The sequence below is a fragment of the Tamandua tetradactyla genome, chromosome 1 (assembly GCF_023851605.1).
Source record: "Tamandua tetradactyla isolate mTamTet1 chromosome 1, mTamTet1.pri, whole genome shotgun sequence".
Taxonomy (NCBI): domain Eukaryota; kingdom Metazoa; phylum Chordata; class Mammalia; order Pilosa; family Myrmecophagidae; genus Tamandua; species Tamandua tetradactyla.
In genome coordinates, this window is record NC_135327.1 from 18,977,870 (window position 1) to 18,996,972 (window position 19,103).

The following is a 19,103-nucleotide window of genomic DNA, read 5'->3' on the forward strand; positions in this document are numbered from 1 at the left end:
TACCATCAGGGAATCCCCTGATACTGTGTCAAACTTGAGGGATACCCAAATCAGTAGGCCATGTCCTTAATCATGAGGCTTACTCTTTTGAAGCTTATTTCTGTAGCAGAGAAGCTAAGCTTACCTATAAGGATGCCTAAGAGTTACTTCTGGAGGACCTCTATTGTTGCTCAGATGTGGCCTCACTCTCTCTAAGCCCAACTCTGCAAGTGAAATCATTGCCCTCCCCTCTACATGGGACATGACATCCAGGGGTGAAAGTCTCCCTGGTGACATGGGAGATGACTGCCAGGGATGAATCCAGACCTGGCACCGTGGGATCAACAATTCCATCCTGACCAAAAGGGGGAAAAGAAGCATAATTAATAAAGCGTCACTGGCAGAGAAAGTCCAAATAGAGTTGAGAGACTACTCTGGAGGTTACTCTAAAGCAAGCTTCAGGTAGACCCTGTTACCTATCATAATCTGCCAAGCCCCAACCAGGACCATTCTAGCCAATCCTAAAGAACACCAGGGGGTGGGCCACCGTGGCAGAATTCTCGCCTGTCATGCAAGAGACCCGGGTTTGATTCCGGGTGCCTGCCCATGCAAAACAAAAAGAACACCAGGGCAATATATGATTCCACAAGGGTTCCAAGCATTAGAGTAACTTTCCAGAAACCTACAACCTCCAGATGGGTCCCTGGTCCAGATAAGTCCTGAAACTTAGCCCAGCCTCTCCAAAACATCAGATAGTTCCATCTCTCTACCCCTTATTAGTGACAAACCCTTTCAATAACAAAAATTTAGAATCGCCATAACCCAAACAACCCCAAAGAGAGGTATGGAAAGATCAAAGGTGATGATGGAGTTATACAGAGAAGATAAGATTTAACAAATGAATATGAATGCTGAGCCATTAAACTGATATTTCTTTTAGTCTCCAGTATTTTAGAGTAGCTAGAAGTAAAAACCTAAAATTGTGAAACTGTAACCCATGTCAAACTTTGAAATATGTTCTACAACTAATTGTAGTGCTATGCTTTGAAATGTATAGCTTTTTTTATATGTCATTGTTCACCAAAAAAAAAAAAAGTCGATTGTGATGATAAAAAAGTACTTCAGCCCTCTAGCTTCCTGTATTCTAGAGCAGCTAGAAGGAAAAATATTAAAGGATCGTAGGTAGCCCATGACAAACTCTGGGATCTATCCTGTAACCACTTTTTGAAGAGTGCTTTGAAAACTACTGCTTTTTTATTTCTCTGCTTTGTATATACGTTATACTATATAACAACAAAAAAAATTTTTTTAATTAAAAAAAAAAAGTTAGGATGGGCATAGTCCAAATACCCCTACAGAGTGTGAGAAAAATCAGAGGTGATGGTGGAGTTATACAGAGAATGCTATGTTTAACAAATGAGTGCCAAATCATTTTAGTGATATTTCTTTTAGCCGCCAGTATCTTTGAGCAGCTAGAAATAAAAAACTAATACTGTGGAATTGTAAACTCATACCAAACTTGGAATTTGTTCTACAACTATCTGTTGTGATGTACTTTGAAATGTATTACTTTTAGGTATATATGCTATTTAAAGAGAAGGAGCATAGCAGAGAAGACAGGATTTAACAAATGAGTATGGCTGCTGAATCAACAAATTGACATTTCTGTCGGTCTCCAGTGTCTTGGAAGCGCTAAAAGGAAAAAACCTGAAATTGTGGAACTGTAGCCCATACCAAACTGTGAAATCTGTTTTGTAAGTACTTGTTAAAACATATGCTGAAATTTATTGCTTTTTTGTATATATTTCACAATTAAAGAAGTTAAAAAAATTAAAAATAAAAAAGCATTTCCCAAGGAGAAGAAGAGCAATACTAGATAAAAACAATTAATAGTGAGGGTGAGGGGAGAAGTTGCAGAACAGAGGGCAATAGGACTGAAAGAAGGAAGGAGCTAGGGAAGAAGAGAGAAGACGCAGAGAAGAACAAAAGGACAGATCTATTTTGACACTAAGGGTCCTTATTGCTGAGCTGCCCTCTAGGGTAGCTAGGTGAAAAAAAAAAGGTCAACTGGACACTAGTAACAGAAATAGACCCTTGCACCAAGGCATGGCCAAGAATATCACCAACTAACACCCCAACCCTCCGCCCTCCTCAGGATAATAAAGCTGTACCAAGGAGAGTTGACTCAGAACGACCAACCATCCCAAAATATGCAAGAAGCCCCTTGCCCTAAGAGTCTGTGAAACAGGAGCACCAAACAAAGCTCTGGAGTTTAAAGTGGAACCTACCAAGGACCTTCTACTGCTGCACAGTATTTCAGTGGAAAGCTCTGTTTCCTTAGCTTCATCTACAAAACGAGTGAGTGAACATGACACTCTCTAAGGGCTAAAGTAGTCTGTGAATTAACAGAAGTTTCTCACAAAGAGTGATAGTAGAATTTGTCCTAACCTACGAAATCTCTTAACTTTATATTTTCCACTACAAGCTATGGACATTCTGAAGGTGAGAAGGATCCAAGCCCAGAATGACAGCCATTCTTGATGCCACAACTTATATGGCCCTGTCTAAAGTCTAGTCCCTGCCCAGATATGTATTTTATCTCACAAGTCACAAACCGGTTCTCAGGACCAACGATGCATTTTGTCTGATCTGCACCGATTGTTTTTAAAACCTCTGAGTTAACTGCCAACATTTAAAAGCAAATTATTCAAAAAGACAGACAACCCAATTACAAAATGGGCAAAAGACTTGAACAGACACTCCTCAGAAGAAGAAATACAAATGGCCAAAAGGCACATGAAAAGATGCTCAACTTCCCTGGCTATTAGGGAAATGCAAATTAAAATCACAATGAGATATCATCTCACACCCACCACAGGGGCCATTATCAATAAAACAGAAAACAACAAGTGCTGGAGAGGATGTGGAGAAAGAAGCACATTTATCTACTGTTAGTGGGAATGTCAAATGGTACAACCACTGTGGAAGGCAGTGTGGCAGTTTCTCAGGAAGCTAAGTAAAGAACTGCCATTATGACCTGGCAATAGCATTGCTAGGTATCTACTTAGAGGACATAAGGGTAAGGACACAAATGGACATTTGCACACCAATGCTTACAGGAGCATTATTTACAAATGCCAAGAGATGGAAACAGCCAAATATCCATCAACACAAGAGTGGCTAAGCAAACTGTGGCATATACATACGATGGAATATTATGCAGCTATAAGACAGAATAAAGTTATGAAGTATGTAACAACATAGATGGACCTTAACGACATTATGCTGGGTGAGATTAGCCAGAAACAAAAGGACAAATACCGCATGGTCTCACTGATATCAACTAATATTAGTGAATAAACTTGGAGAATTTCAGTTAAGAACAGAAACCATCAGGAGAAAGAAATAGGGTAAGATATTGGGTAACTGGAGCTGAAGGGATACAGATTGTGCAACAGAACTAACTGTAAAAACTCAGAAATTGATAGCACAATACTACCTAACTATAATACAATTATGTTAGAATACTGAATGAAGCTGAATTTGAGAATGATAGAGAAAGGAGGGCTGGGGGCACAAATGAAATCAGAAAGAAAGACGATGAAGACTGAGATGGTATAATCTAGGAATGCCTAGAGTATATAATGATAGTGATTAAATGTACAAGTATAAAAATGTTTTTGCATGAGGAAGAACAAAGGAATGCCATTACTGCAGGATACTGAAAATAGATAGTAATTAATATTTAAAAATTTTAATTCATGTGTGAGACTAAAGCAAAAAATGTTTATTTGGTACAAAATTTATGTTTTGACTAGTGCAGTTCCTAATATAACTTATGTGGACAGTTTAATTGAACACCATAAGTACACGGAACCTTGAGTAGGGTATAAGATTTTGTAGGTCTGTCCAGAGTGATGCCCCACTAAATCCCAAAGCAATCTGAAGAATGAATAAATAACTATTTGCAAAGTCCCCTTGGGGGGATGGTGAGAAGGGGGGAAAATTCAACTTCCCCAAGTGGAGAATTCTTGATATTCTCACAAGCAGTGGAGACAACCAAAACAACAGGCTGAGCCCCCAATCTTAGGGTTTGCGCATATGAAACTTAACCCCACAAAGGATAGGTCAAAACTACTTAAAATTAGGCCTAAGAGCTACCCCCAAGAGAATCTCTTTTGGTGCTCAGATGTGGCCTCTCTCTTTAGCCAATACAGCAAGCAAACTCACCGCCCTCCCCCTGTCTACATGGGACATGACTCCCAGGGGTGTGGACACTCCTGGCAACATGGGACAAAAATCCTAGAATGAGCTGGGACTCAGTATCAAGAGATTGAGAAAACCTTCTCAACCAAAAGGGGGAAGAGCAAATTGAGACAAAATAAAGTGTCAATGACTAAGAGATTCCAAACAGAGTCGAGAGGTTATCCTGGAGGTTATTGTTACGCATTAAATAGATATCACCTTGTTAGTCAAGATATAATGGAGAGGCTGGAGGGAACTACCTGAAAATGTAGAGCTGTGTTCCAGTAGCCATGTTTCTTGAAGATGATTATATGATATAGCTTTCACAATGTGACTGTGTGATTGTGAAAACCTGATGTCTGATGCTCCTTTTCAGTATACCTTATCAACAGACGAGTAAAACAAAGAATAAAAATAAATAATAGGGGGAACAAATGTTTAAAAAAAAAACGCAAATCATTACATTCAAAAAAAAATTTTATTTCTAGTTTCCCTTAAAAATGTCATAGATCTATCAACAATAAACTTCCGGGGTCTAGGTCAAAGGGCCTACTATAATCTTGTAATTTATCTGATGACTCATTTTATCTCAAAAATCAATGCTAATTTACCATCCAATCCAAAATATGATTTTAATATAAAAACTAAGCTTTTAAAACATGAATATTAGTACTTAAAATAATTTCCACTACAAAAAAAAAAATCTGAGTGGACTGACACTTCTGGAAGATGTATCATTTTTATCTTGTGATTTAATGTATCATCCAATATGTAGTCTTTTTGCCCAGTTTGAGAAACTACAACATAGTTTATTCATTCAATCAAGAAATACTTTATTCCTATGGTAGGCACTGAGGAAACATTAATTAACAAGACAGGCATGGTTTCTGCCTTCACAGAGCTCGTGGGCCAGTGGGATATAATGGAAAGAAGCCAAACAGAATAGGAGGTCTAAAGAACTACTAAACTATGGATCTGGAGTTTATTCCACAAACAATCAAGTGACCCCTTAGGCAAGTTGCTAAACTCTGAATTTGGTTCCTCATCTATAAAAGGAGGTTTAATTAGGCAACTGCTGCCAAAAAGTCCTTTCCAGCTCCCAAATTGTTCTGGCCTCAGGAGACCTTAGCCCAATACCCTTTTTTTCAAGTCCCTATCACTTACTACCTTGGCTCCCTTTATCTTGGAAATCATAATCAGTTGTAAGGGAAATTACCATGGTGTTCCACATACAGGATGATGATGTCATAGTACTTATAATAAGCCAAAGGGAACAGGAAGTGAGGAGAATCACTCAGAAAGTCACCTACTTTCAACGCATAGGAGCTGCTGCTCACTGCACCTGGGAGGTTGGGCAGAGACCAAGTACTAACTTGCAAGAAAAAGAATTTTTATTTGAATTAGATTCATAGAATCCCCTGGTTTGTAAGTGTAGTAAACTGCAGAAAATGCCCACTTGACAAGGATAAGGTCCACTGGGCCTTGAACAAGTTTGCTATATTAAAGTCAGAAGACAGACTTACTAGCCAACAGGGACACCAAAGTTCTTAGCAAAACGAAGATAATTCACCTTATCCCAGAGGAACTAAGAGCACTATAACTGGGTGAAGTCCTTCAACATTAGAGAGTTCTATCTGGAGCTAGGCTGGCCCTCAGGGGCCAAGCAGGCAGCAAAAATGAAAGTGGCTCCCATGAGCAAAAGCCAGGATCAATTCCCAGACCATGTACCCAAAAAAATAAAGAAGAATGTGGCTGACGAAATATTTTTTTAAAAAGTGCTAGCCTGATGATAAACAGCAACTGGCTATTTTGAAGAGAATATATGCTATATGACTATATGTCAAAAAAATACCTGCAGATTCAAAATAAATAAACAAGGATTCAAGTGCTAGAGAAAATGTGGAGGTATACCTATTCAATGTTGGCAGGACAGTAGAATGGGGCAGTCCTTCCAGAGGATAATGTATTGGATCCACAGAAGGCTAAATATAGGGTCACCATACAAGCAGGCAATCCCATCAATCTCATTACTGGGAATATACTTGAAAGAACTGAAAGCAGAGATTCAAACAGACCATTTGTACACTGATGTTTATGGCAACATTCATCATGATACAAAATGGATGGAGGTGGCCTAAGGGTACACAGAGAAGAAGGGCAAACTATGGTGTACACATATGATAGAATATTGTGAAGCCACAGAAAGAACACAGTCATGGCATGCAACGAAGTGAATGAACCATAAGAACATTATGTTGAGCAAGATAAGCCAGAAACAAAAGGACAAATACTGCTGGTCTCTTTTTAAAAATATTATTAAAAAAGTGGGACCTAAATTGTAAGCCCTTACAGCAGTCAGATTTATTTCTAAACTGCGTTATTTCTAAATTCTGAGATGCTGTGTATAACCTGTTATTTTCCTAGAACTTTGGGTATACCTGTGTAACACCTAAGACTCAGAGTAAGAGTTCTACAGTTCTGACATTCCTACATACATAGCAACTGTTAAAGAAGCTGAAAAAGAAATCAGCCTTCAATCAGAGGTAAGAACAAAGTCAATCTGGTTGGGACTAAGGTAAAGCAGAGTATAGGATAAAGGATGATATGAACTTCACCTACTGTATGAGACTAAAGGCTACCAGAGCCATATTCCTTGAAGATGACTGTATAATGATATGGCTTTCACAATGTGACTGTGTGACTGTGAAAACCTTGTGTCTGATGCTCCTTGTATCTACGGTATGGACAGATTAGTAAAACATATAGATTAAAAATAAATAATACAGGGAACAAATATTAAAATAAATTGAGACTGAAATACTAGTGATCAATGAAAGGGAGTGGTAAGGGGTATAGAAAAAATAGGGGGAATAAAGGTTAAAATATATTGGGCAGATGGAAATTACGAAAGGGAGGGATAAGGAGTATGGTATACATGATTTTTTATTTTTTCATTTCTTTTTCTGGAGTGATGCAAATGTTCTAAGAAATGATCATGGTGATGAATATACAACTATGTGATGATATTGGGAGTCACTGATTATATAACAAGACTAGAATGTTCATTTGTTAAGAATGTTCACGCTTGTATGTTGTTATGGTTTGTCAATTTAAAAAAAAGCTATATACCTACAAAATGGATTATGTACTGGTACAAGTCTCAGTTAAAACCACTTTTTTAAAGAAAAAAATATTCAGAAAATAAATAGATTAGATAGCTAGGTAGATAGATAGATATTAGACTGATAAGGCAAAAGTGGCAAAATGTTAAAATTGGTGAATCTGGGTATCTGGGAGTGGGGAACGCTGGAGTTCTCTGTACAGTGTTCATATTATTTTTGCAACTGTCCTGAAGTTTGAAGGAATTTGAAAATAGAAAGTTTTAAAAAAAAGAATCAGGGATACTACAACACAACTTAACAGTTTCAGGTATTTCCCTCTAGCCACTCCAATACACCATAAACCAAAAAGGGGTATTTATATAATGCATAAGAACAACCTCCAGGATAATCTCTCAACTCTGATGCCAGAGACCCGGGTTCTATTCCCAGTGCCTGCCCATGCAAAGAAAAAAAAAGGAGGAAATCTTGTTTGAAATCTCTCAACGACTGAAACTTTATTTTGTCTCATTTCTCTCTTCCCATTTTTGGTCAAGAAAGGTTTTTCAATCCCATGATGCCGGGTCCCGACTCATCCCAGGAGTTCTGTCTCATGTAGCCAGGGAGATTTATACCCTTAGGTGTCACGCCCCATATAAGGGGGAGCAAGCCCTTGATCCTGAGGCTTGCTCTTATGAAACTTATTCCCATAACGGAGAAGCTAAGCCTACCTATAATTATGTCTAAGAGTTAATTCCAGAGAACTTCTTTTGCTGCTCAGATGTAGCCTCTCTCTCTTTAAGCCCAACTCTGCAAGAAAAATCATCACGCTTTCCCCACTACGTGGGACATGATGTCCAGGGTGTGAGTCTCCCTGTGTGGTAGCTAGATTCAAGCATTAGCTTGGCCAAGCGAAGGTGCCTAGTGCTACTGCTATGGACATGAGCCAATGGCATGTGAACTTCATCTGTTGCTGATTACATCTGCAGTCGGCTAGGAGGCATACCTGCTGCAATGAAGGATGTTTGATTTAATTGGATGGTGCGTAAATGAGGGAGTTCAACGTAGTGCAACCCAAGCAGCTCAACATACCTCATCTCAGCACTTGCAGTTCAGCCCAGGCCTTTGGAGATGCAGAAAGAAATCACCCCGGGAAAAGTTGCTGGAACCCAGAAGCCTGGAGAGAAGGCCAGCAGAGATTACCCTGTGCCTTCCCACGTAAGAAAGAACCTCAGTTGAAAGTTAGCTACCTTTCCTCTCTCTGAAGAACTATACATTAACTAAATAAGTCCCCTTTTATTGAAAGCCAATCCGTCTCTGGTGTGTTGCATTCCAGCAGCTAGCAAACTAGAACACCCTGGCAAAGTGGGACTTGACACCCAGGGATGAGCCTGGCCCTGGTACTGCGGGATCAAAAACACCTTCTTCACCTCCATACTGCCAGTTGAGTAGTCTGAACTCAGTCTTATATGGTTTCCCCTGTATGTAGTAGATTGTTTTCCTATTGGTGCTTTCAAGATTTTATGCTTCTCTTCAACATTTGGCATACTGATTAGTATGTATCTTGAGGAAGGCCTATTTGGATTTATTCTATTTGGAGTTCTGTTGAGCTTCTTTGATTTTCCTGACCAAAAGGGGGAAAAAATGTAACAAAATAAGGTATCAGTGGCTAAAAGAGTTCAAATAGACTCAAGAAGCTATTCTGGAGATTACTCTTATGCAAGCTTCAGCTAGATAATGTTAATTGCCACAGTTTACCAAATCCCAACCAACATCATTCCTGTTAACCCTAAAGAACACATAGGGCTTTAGCTGAGATTCTACAAAAGTTCCATTGGTCAACGTTTCTTAAAAATGAATGTATAGTGATATAGCTTTCGCAAAGTGACTGTGTGATTGTGAAAACCTTGTTCTGATGCTCCTTTTATCTACAGTACGGACAAATAAGTAAAAAATATGGATTAGAACTGCCTGAAAATGTAGAGCTGTGTTCCAGTAGCCATGTTTCTTGATGATGATTATGTAATGATACAGCTTTCACAATGTGACTGTGTGATTGTAAAAACCTTGTGTCTGATGCTCCTTTTATCTACCTTGTCAACAGATGAGTAGAACATATGGAATAAAAATAAATAATAGGGGGAACAAATGTTAAAATAAATTCAGTTTGAAATGCTAGTGATCAATGAAAGGGAGGGGTAAGGGGTATGGTATGTAAAATTTTTTTTTCTGTTTTTGTTATATTTTTTGTTGTCTTTTTATTTCTTTTTCTGAATTGATGCAAATATTCTGGGAAATGATCATGATGATGAATATGCAACTATGTGATGATATTGTGAATTGCTAAGTGTATGTGTTGGGAATGTTTGTGTTTCTTATAATTTTTTTTAATTAATAAAAAATTTTAAAAAAAGAAAAATATGTATTTATTTTAATCCATATGGGCGTTCCATATTAATTGAGTTTAATATGGATTAAAAATAAATAAATTCTAAGGGGAACAAATGTTAAAATAAATTGGGTAGAGGGAAATACTAGTGGTTAATGAAAAGGAGGGGTAAGGGCTATGGTATGTATGAGTCTTTTCTTTTTCTGGAGTGATGTAAATGTTCTGAGAAATGATTATGGTGATGAATATTCAACTATATGATAATGCTGTGAGCCTTGACTGCACACTATGTACGGAATGTTCATATGTTAAGAATGTTCATGTTTGTATGTTGACTGGTTTTATTAGTAAAAAAAATTTTTTAAATGATCATGGTGATGAATACACAACTCTGTGATGATACTGTAAGCCACTGATTGTACGCCGTGTATAGAATGTATCCGTGTGAAGACTTGTCAGTAAAAATATTAAAACAAAAAAACAGTTCCATGCATATGATTACTTTTCAGAAATCTACAACCTCCAGATGGGTTCCTGGAACAGATAAGTCCTGAAACCCAGAGGCGCCAGCCTCTCCAAGAACATCTACTAGTTTCATCCCCCTATATTGTCAACATCCCTTTTCAACATGAAAAAGTTAAAAGAGGTATAGCCCAAATATCCCTAAAGATTGGGAGAGGATCAAAGGAGAAGGAGGAGTTATAACAGAGCAGATACGTTTCAACAAATGAGTACTACTGCTGAATCATTATACTGATACTTCTTTTAGTCTCTGTTGTCTCAGAGCAACTAGAAGGAAAAACCCGAAATTGTAGAACCATAACCCATACCAAACTGAAATTTGTTCTATAACTACTTGTTAAACTGCACTTGGAAATTTATTATTTTTGTGTATATATTTCACAATAAAAAATGTTTTAAAAAAATGTTTTTAGGAAGAGGCACCTGGTAGCAATTAGTAGTATGGCATGGAAGCAGGCAAAACAGGATGCAGGGAGGTTGATTAAGTAGTTCTTGGGGACTGAGAATCCCATGGCCCCACTCTGACCAAATCAGACTTCATGTCTGAAACAAACTATATTCTTGCAGTCCCTGCCTAACTATTTGTTCCTTAAAGACAGTTTAACTTGTATGAGGATCACCACAGCATCCAGAATCATGCCACCACATGGGAGGCATATCAGTCACCGATACACAGAACATAACTCCCAGAAGAGATCTCAGTGTACACATCAAAGAAACTAAGGCCGAAAGAAAAGAGTGGTTTAGTGGTGAAATGGAAAGAGCAAAACTTTAGAGGCAAGGAGATTTGTATTCAAATCCAGACTTGGCCTCAACCAACCTTCCTCAGTCTGTTTCCGCAAATGTAAAATAGGAACAATACCTGTTTTTTCTGGGTTGTCCTGAGGATTTAGAAATACTATCCTCTAGACACAACCACTAAATTACAGGAAACACAGAGGCCAGAGAAACATATTAAACACACCACAGGGATGTAATCAGCAAAATCCAGAGCATGGCAAACAACCCAGTTTCTTGAACAAATTAACTGGGGGTGGTGGGGAGAGACATTTACATATTAAAAGAGACTTGGCAAACATAACCACTTACAATGTGTACCACCTTAGATAAATTGTGAATCAAACAAATGTAAAAATAAAGTTATGACATTTATAAAACAAACAGAAATTTTTACAATCTGGATTTTAACAGCATTCAGGAACTGTTCAATTTTTAAGGTGTGATAATGGCATTGTAGTTGTGTTTTTTAAAGTCATCTTATAAAGATAGATAATGAAATATTTAATATCAAAACATGACAGCTGAAATTTTCTTTGATCATAGGATGAAAAGAAGTAGGTAGGGGTATAAACAAAGTATGACATCACAAATTGAGGAACAATGTGCTTTGTTAACTTACTGACTGCTTCTGTTTGTATCTGAAATTAACTAGGTTCAAATCTTAACAACTCCATTAACTAGCAATGTTACCATGGATATATTTCTTAACCTGTGTCTCAGTTTTCTATCCGTATGATGGGGAGCAACAGAACATACCTCTTAGGGTAGAAATGAGAATTAAATACGATCATATATATAAACGGCTTTGCACATAGGAACCTTCCATAAACAGTAGGAACACAGGTACCAAGCACATGGTCTAGACACAATGGTACTCAATTCATGGTAGTTGTTATTAACACGAAAAGGCAGAGTTGGGTCTAGATTTTTAATCAAGTACTCAACTAGTGTTCTCAACAGAGAGCCTAGGTACTTTCTGGTAAGTGTCCCATAGCAGCTTCAATACCCCCAGGTCCTCCTGAAAAACACCCAAGACACAGGATCAGGAGCTGACTAACGATTAACATGAAAGTGTTGCTCTCTGGAAGCAGGCAGGGCCACCTTATTTCTCCAAACAGGTAATTTAAGGTATATTTTCTAATATTTGCCAACAGAACAAAGAGGAAAGGCTCTAAAACATGAGCAACGTTCATGCCAATCTTCACAGTGCTTTGGTAAAACGACAGAAAATAAATACCCACCTAGGATCCACCCAGCAGGATAAAAACTGACAAAGAAATGGCAATTTTTTCTAAGCAAGTGTACAAGTGTGCTGGTTTGAAATGAGGTATGTACCCTAGAAAAGCCATGTTTTAATCCTAATCCCATTCTGTAAAGGCAGCTGTATCTTCTAACCCCTAGTAAATACTGTATGTTTGAAACTGCAATTAAATCATCTCCCTGAAGATGTGACTCAATCAAGAGTGGTTGTTAAGCTGGATTAGGTGACGACATATCTCCACCTATTCACGTGGGTCTTGATCGGTTAACTGGAGTCATATAAAAGAGGAAACATTTTGGAAAACGGAAGAGATTCAGTGAGAGCAGAGAATGCTGCAGCACCATGAAGCAGAGTCCATCAGCCAGTACTTTGGAGATGAAGAAAGCACATGCCTCCCGGAGCTTTTTGAAGCAGGAAGCCAGGAGAGAAAGCTAGCAGATGAGGCTGTGCTCACCATGTGCCCTTCCAGCTGAGGGAGAAACCATGACTGTGTTCACCATGTGCCTTCTTGGATGAGAGAGAGACCCTGAACTTCATCAGCCTTTTTGAACCAAGGTATCTTTCCCTAGATAACTTTGAATGGACATTGCTATAGACTTGTTTTAATTGGGACATTATCTCAGCCTTAGAACTGTAAACTAGCAATTTATTCAATTCCCCTTTTTAAAAGTCATTCCATTTCTGGTATATTGCATTCAGACAGCTAGCAAACTAGAAAAACAAGTAATAGATAAGCTCTGAGAGACTAAAGCACTTTAGGTTTTGGTGTTCCTTTCTTTCCCCCTCCATTTTAAGAAAAGAAAAATTCCCTTTCTACATCCTTCAAAAGTATGCCTACTTGCTGGATTAATACCTTCTTTGAAATGATGTAATTATAGGCAAGGAGGTCATCCTCATCGTTCTACCCAGTTAAAATAAAAGTTAGCTTGGGAAAGGCATTAACTTTTTTATATGCTCCAAGAGGCTATGAAAAGGCATCACTCACCCCCATCATATGTGACAGCATCTCCCCTCTCTGCTCATTAGCAAAGAAAATGGATGCCACTTGAGCTGGTCACTGACATAGCTGTGTCTCTGCTCGAATTGTCCCCACTGCACAGAGTGTTCTTTCTCTGTCTCTACAGTCTAAATCTCCTGTAAATTTACTTTCTGGAGAAAAAAGCAACTGAGAAAAGATATCTGATTATTGTTGCTGGGTAGCCTGGAAGATAAAGTTCAGACACAGAAATATTGTTACTTCACAAATTAAAAAGCACGATGACACAGAATATTAGAAATTAGGATGGTCCTGGAAGAAGTATGGTCACTATAGTTACCCTACAAGGTCTAGTTCAAATGTTAGCTCCTCCATTCCCTGGGTACCACACAGCCTTACACACATGCCCACAAAGTAAACAATTTCTCCTTTCTCTGAACTTTTCAATCATTTTATCCCTTTATAGTTTTTGCTACCTGACAGTTCATATTGTTTCTTAAAATTCTTATCTATAAAGGGCACACCAACCAGAATAAAGTAAAATGAAAACAGACAATGCTAAGTGCTGACAAGGACACAGAGCAAAAGGAATTCTCTCATTCACTGCTGTTGAGAGTATATGCCTTTGAAAACTGACAGTAACTACTAAAGTTGGACATACAACTACTCTATGACTTGAGTATGAGGTTGGGGAACACTCACCTATAGTTTCCCCCTAAAGAGCTTTGCCTACAGTCGCTTGTTCCAACATTGCCCCTGTCTAAATGCTTCCATCATTCTCCCAATTTTAGAGGCTAACTCGGACCACTGTAACCCAGAGAGGTTTCTCCCCTCCTATGGAAAACCCTATTATTTCTGACAAATTACTCAATGATTCTTCAGATCTGAACTGCATCATCTGGTTTTACAATGTACTTTCAGTAACATTATTTAACTTGCTCTTCACGACAGCATTGTGAAGAAGGCAAGATAAGCATATTAACCCCACTTTATAAATGAAAAAAAAAGTGTTCAGAGAGGGAAAATGACTCACTCCAGTTCACCTGGTCTTATTAGTACCAAGGAACAAGAGTAGATTGATCTTCTGAACCAAGCTCTAGACCAAACTGCTTTACTATCAACTATATCTTGATGGTTTTATAATCTTCCCAAAGAGACCATAACCTCTCATACAAAGAGTATGCTTTATATTTTTACACCCCTCACAGGACCAAGTACGTCACTCAAGTGGGCTCCAAACAGTATCATCAACTGATTTCAATAGTCAAGGACTGACACAGGCATACTTCCTATTTTCCTAGACCCCTATAGGCAATGCTAAATTGCTGGAAGAAATAAAGAACACAACAAAACATCCCAAATAACATTTCTCTTTTGAGGGTAGGGAGAAAGGAAGAGGAGCCCTTCAAGATCAGGGCAGCCTCAATGTCCCCTTAATATCTCAGAGCTCCAGGCTACAAAGTTTTCAAAGAGTAGCAGAAGCAATGGCAATGGGTTTCAAGAGCCAGAATTTAAACACAGTAAGTCTCAAACTGGTCAAATGCCAAAACCACAACTCAAATAATTCCACTTACAAGCAAAATAAGAAAACTATTTTATTTCTAAAAGAAGTAAAATAAAATTTAAAATCACTCAATTTGAAACTTAGTTTTCTCCATTCTTAAATAAAAAGCTAGACAACACCAAACCTCTCTGGAAGCCAACCAGAGAAGTGATGTGAGAACAGGGAAGGCACTAAGTAGATGTCTGGATACCCAAACCTGAAGGGCAATGCTGTCTCCTACCCTAATGTTCTAGAATTTACACACTGGGAGTTGGATATCTTGGCAACAGAGGAGAAATATATGAATAGTAAGTAGAACAGGGAAAGGAGCAAAGATTGAAAATAAATCTAAACACTGGAAGTCAGGGATTTAAATTTCTCCTTGCCTAATGATAGGCAATCATACTACTTCCAGTCTGGATCCTTAACCCCAGTATCTGGGCTAGGGCAGCAAGAGTAGAAAGGTACTAAGATTTTTATTTACCTGTCTCCCTCATAAGACTGAAAGAAATACAGGGGCAAGATTCATATCTTGCTTGGGTTTTATTTTCTCCATAAGGAAAACACAGTAGATACTGGAATGAATGGCTGGGCTTAGGGATGGAAGGCCAGTGAACCTCTTTCAAGAAGCACAATCATGTCACCTCAGTTATGTAACCTGCTTATGATGGTAACACTAATCAAGACCCTAATTTCAGTAAGAGTTTATTGTAATTGGTATCAAAATTAATTAGGGTGAGTCTTTAAGGTTTCAAGAAAATATACTGCGATCAACTGATGCAGATACAGCCATTATGACAGCACTCTTACTCAGTGCCAGTGCAAGGAAATCTTACAGCTATCTGCAAGAACAAAGTTCCAAAGCTTTAAAATGGCCTGTGTAAGCAGGAAACAAATGTTTTGACTTCTCACTATGGCATGATCATATCTTCAAAAAAGAAAACTCAGATCTAGAAAAATAACGGTTATGGAAATGACTGCTGGGCTTGCTTCCACTAACACAAAGAATTTCAAAGGAAACTAGACAAACATTATCATCAGCTACCACGCAAGCAGTATCTTTAATAAAACAAACAAAAAGAAAGACAGCAAAATACCAGCCTCTGGATTGAAGAAAGCCCAGCCAGTGACATTAAGTGTCTAAATATGCCCTTCTAAAAAAGAATACTTACATGGAACTCAGTCTCTAGAAATGCCATATCAAAGACCCAGTAACCTCAGTACGGGTCTCCACATCACAAGGCTAAAGTCCTATGGAAATGAAAATTTCTAGTCTTATGTGTTTCCAGTCCTAGCACTATGTGAGAATCTTACAATGCTTTTTTATTTTCCCTTTATTACATTACTTTAAACAGTCTGTTTCATATTCAAATACAATGTACATAGTCTTGGACTCCAAGTTTATCCCATGGAACTATAACTCCAGTTTATAAGAGAACGCAGCAGACAATTTGATCAACTCATCTCAAAAGCAATTTTTTAGCAATTTGCCACTCTGAAAAGCGATTTCTGTTTATATATTAAAAGGTATCTATGAGCCCAAAATTTAACCCTCAGAGATACTCTTCACACTCTACCAAATTACTTTCTCCTCACAGACATAAATCCTTAAGTCACCTGCATAAAACTAGAAATTCATAGACAGTTAAGGGATAGACATATCATTCAAAATTATTTAGTCCAACCCCCTTGTATTACAGATAGGAAAAATGAGATCTCAGAGGGGTACTAGGTAATTACAGTTAATGTGAGTTTGACCAACATCAAAAGTCTAGTAAATGCTATTTCCCCTAGTGAAACTGCACTAGGAATATTGGAAGGATGGCCAGATTTGAACTTTAGTCAATGGAGCACAAAAAACTTGAGTATTCAGCCATAAACCCACTAACCTGGCACAGAGTGCAGGGTGCAGTGGAGAGCTTAAATGGCTTTTCTGGAACTTAGGCTTAGGGACAATATTCATCCTTCCTCCCTTTCTCCCAGGAAGTACAACATATTTAATACCATGGAGGCCATGATGAAGCGACAAAAAGACACTAATACTATGAGGAAAAGAAAGAACTGTGAAAACAGAAAAGACAACTAAAATAATATTTGGGCAGATTCCTGTCTCTATTCATGGGAGGGGTAGGGTGGTAAATAGAGCCAGGAGAGAAAGCTAGCAGATGATGCCTTCTGCCATGTGCCCCTCCAGCCAAAAGAGAAACTATGATTGTGTTCACCATGTGCCTTCTCACTTGAGAGAGAAACCCTGAATTTCATGGGCCTTCTTGAACTAAGGTATCTTTCCCCGATGCCTTTGATTGTACATTTCTATAACTTGTTTTAATTGGGACATTTTCTCAGCCTTAGAACTGTAAACTAGCAACTTACTAAATTCCCCTTTTTAAAAGCCATTCCGTTTCTGGTATATGGCATCTGGCAGCTAGCAAACTAGAACAATTCCTCCCCTTACTCTTCACACCAAGAATCTTTGTATCTCCTCATCACTCAATTCCATCTTCTTTCTATACACACATCCACACACATGCGTGCACGCATACACACACACCTTTCATTTCAAACACCATAACCTCTTGCCAATTATTACTGCAACGGCCTCCTATGCTCTCTTTGCCCATGGTGCTCTACCCCTCCAAACCACTCCCCAAACAAGCAGCCAGAGACATCCTTCTAAAATGTAGACTAGATTATGGCCCTCTTCTTACTTTGGGATAAAGTCCAAACTCCTCAATATGGGTAACAAGCCCTTTCATGACTTGGCCTCTGCTCTGCCTACCTTGCCACTCTCATCTCTTGCCATATCCCATCTAACCTCATGCTCTATGTCCCATCCAGGGATCTTGAAAAACTTATTTAACCACTCTAGACGTGTTTCCTCACCCACAAAAAGGGAATAATAATAGTATCTCTCTCTGAGTGGTTATGGGAAGAAATGAGCTTATATTATGTTAAATGCTTAGAACAGTACCTGGTAAATATAGTAAATGGCAAAAAAATTCACCTACCATCACCAAGATTTCTAGATTTGCTGCCTCTTCTGCCTCTAACTGTCTTCTCTTTGCCTCTTCTCTGACTCCACAAATTTCTTCTCTTTCTGGCTTATGTCTATTTTTTTCTTGAGGTCTTCCTCTCCTCCAAAGAAGCCTTCCCTTACCCTCCAAGACTGGGTGAGGTATCACTGCTCTGTGTTCTCATGAAGCTTGCTCCTATCACAACACATCTCACAGTGCCTGTTTCTGGGTTTGTCTCCCTTACTAAGCCATATAAACCTTGAAGACTGGAACAGGTCCTCAAGTTTAGTACTATGTCTGTCACACAACAGATATTTAATAATTGGCCTGCCAATGGAAAACTTTCCAGTAACAAGGTGTCCAACAAATCAGAAATTCAAATAGGTAGCCAGTTCAAATGTCGACCAGGTGGCTGCTCTAAATGACTTTAAGGACCCTCAACTACAAGATTCTATCTAATAACTCAACACTCTCTGACCTCACTGGTCACACACAGGGGTGTTGGCTTCAATAAGCAGGCAATGTTGAGCCATCAGATTTTTAAGAAAAAAAGAAACATGATCAGATCTGTGTCTATTGCCCTATTACTCAACTCTGAAACACCCTCCCAGCCTCCAACCCGTTGCTGTCAGGACAAAATTTCAACTACCCTTCACAAACATACAAATACTCTCTTCCCCACTGCCAAATACATAGACCCAGATGCCTGCAAGCAGTGTAGATCCATAAACACCCTCCAGGAACCCCAAAACTAGTATTTCTTGTGTGCCTTTACGGAAGGGGGGAGGCAGAGTGGGAACATTTCATTTCCACTTAATCATTCTTGCAAACCACTGTCAAGCACTACTATTTCGATCACTGCAGCCACATATGTCCAAACCCTGGTTAGTCAGAGAGGCAGACAAGGATGAGGATCATCCGGTTTAATTTCAAGGGTAGGTAGTTTCTTCCGAAAATAGAGAAGGGGTCAGCAGTCATCTTTGAAAAAAGAAAAAAGGCTTCAGTGATGAGCTTCAATCCAGAGGGGAGAACTTAACCAAAGGTACCACAAGGCATGGGTTCTTGCTCTAAGACTGTAAGCCATGCCCTGCTGCAGATGCAGTAGGTTAAGGAAGACACTAAGAGCACAAGTTATATTGTCTGCAAATTGAATCCTGGCTCTGTCACTTACTAAATTATATGACCCTGAGCAAGTCCTGTAACATCCAGAAGCCTGTTCTTTCTTCTGTAAAACAGGGATAATAACAGTATCTAATGCAGAGGTTTGCTCTGAGGATTAAAAGAGACACAGACATA

The 19,103-nt window shown here is 38.6% G+C and overlaps 1 protein-coding gene and 1 long non-coding RNA gene across 14 annotated transcripts in view; one reads left to right on the top strand and one right to left on the bottom strand.

Annotated features, from left to right (window-relative positions):
* The window catches only part of RALY (RALY heterogeneous nuclear ribonucleoprotein), a 144,104-nt gene that overhangs the window by 121,908 nt on the left and 3,093 nt on the right, over nt 1-19,103 (bottom strand). The gene's annotated exons all lie outside the window — the stretch shown is intronic.
* Nucleotides 3,086-19,103, top strand: part of LOC143642562 (uncharacterized) — a 49,646-nt gene continuing 33,628 nt past the window's right edge. Inside the window, exons 1-2 of the long non-coding RNA XR_013155741.1 lie at nt 3,086-3,389; nt 6,649-6,767. This is a non-coding gene — a long non-coding RNA (uncharacterized LOC143642562). The remainder of the gene's footprint in view (nt 3,390-6,648; nt 6,768-19,103) is intronic.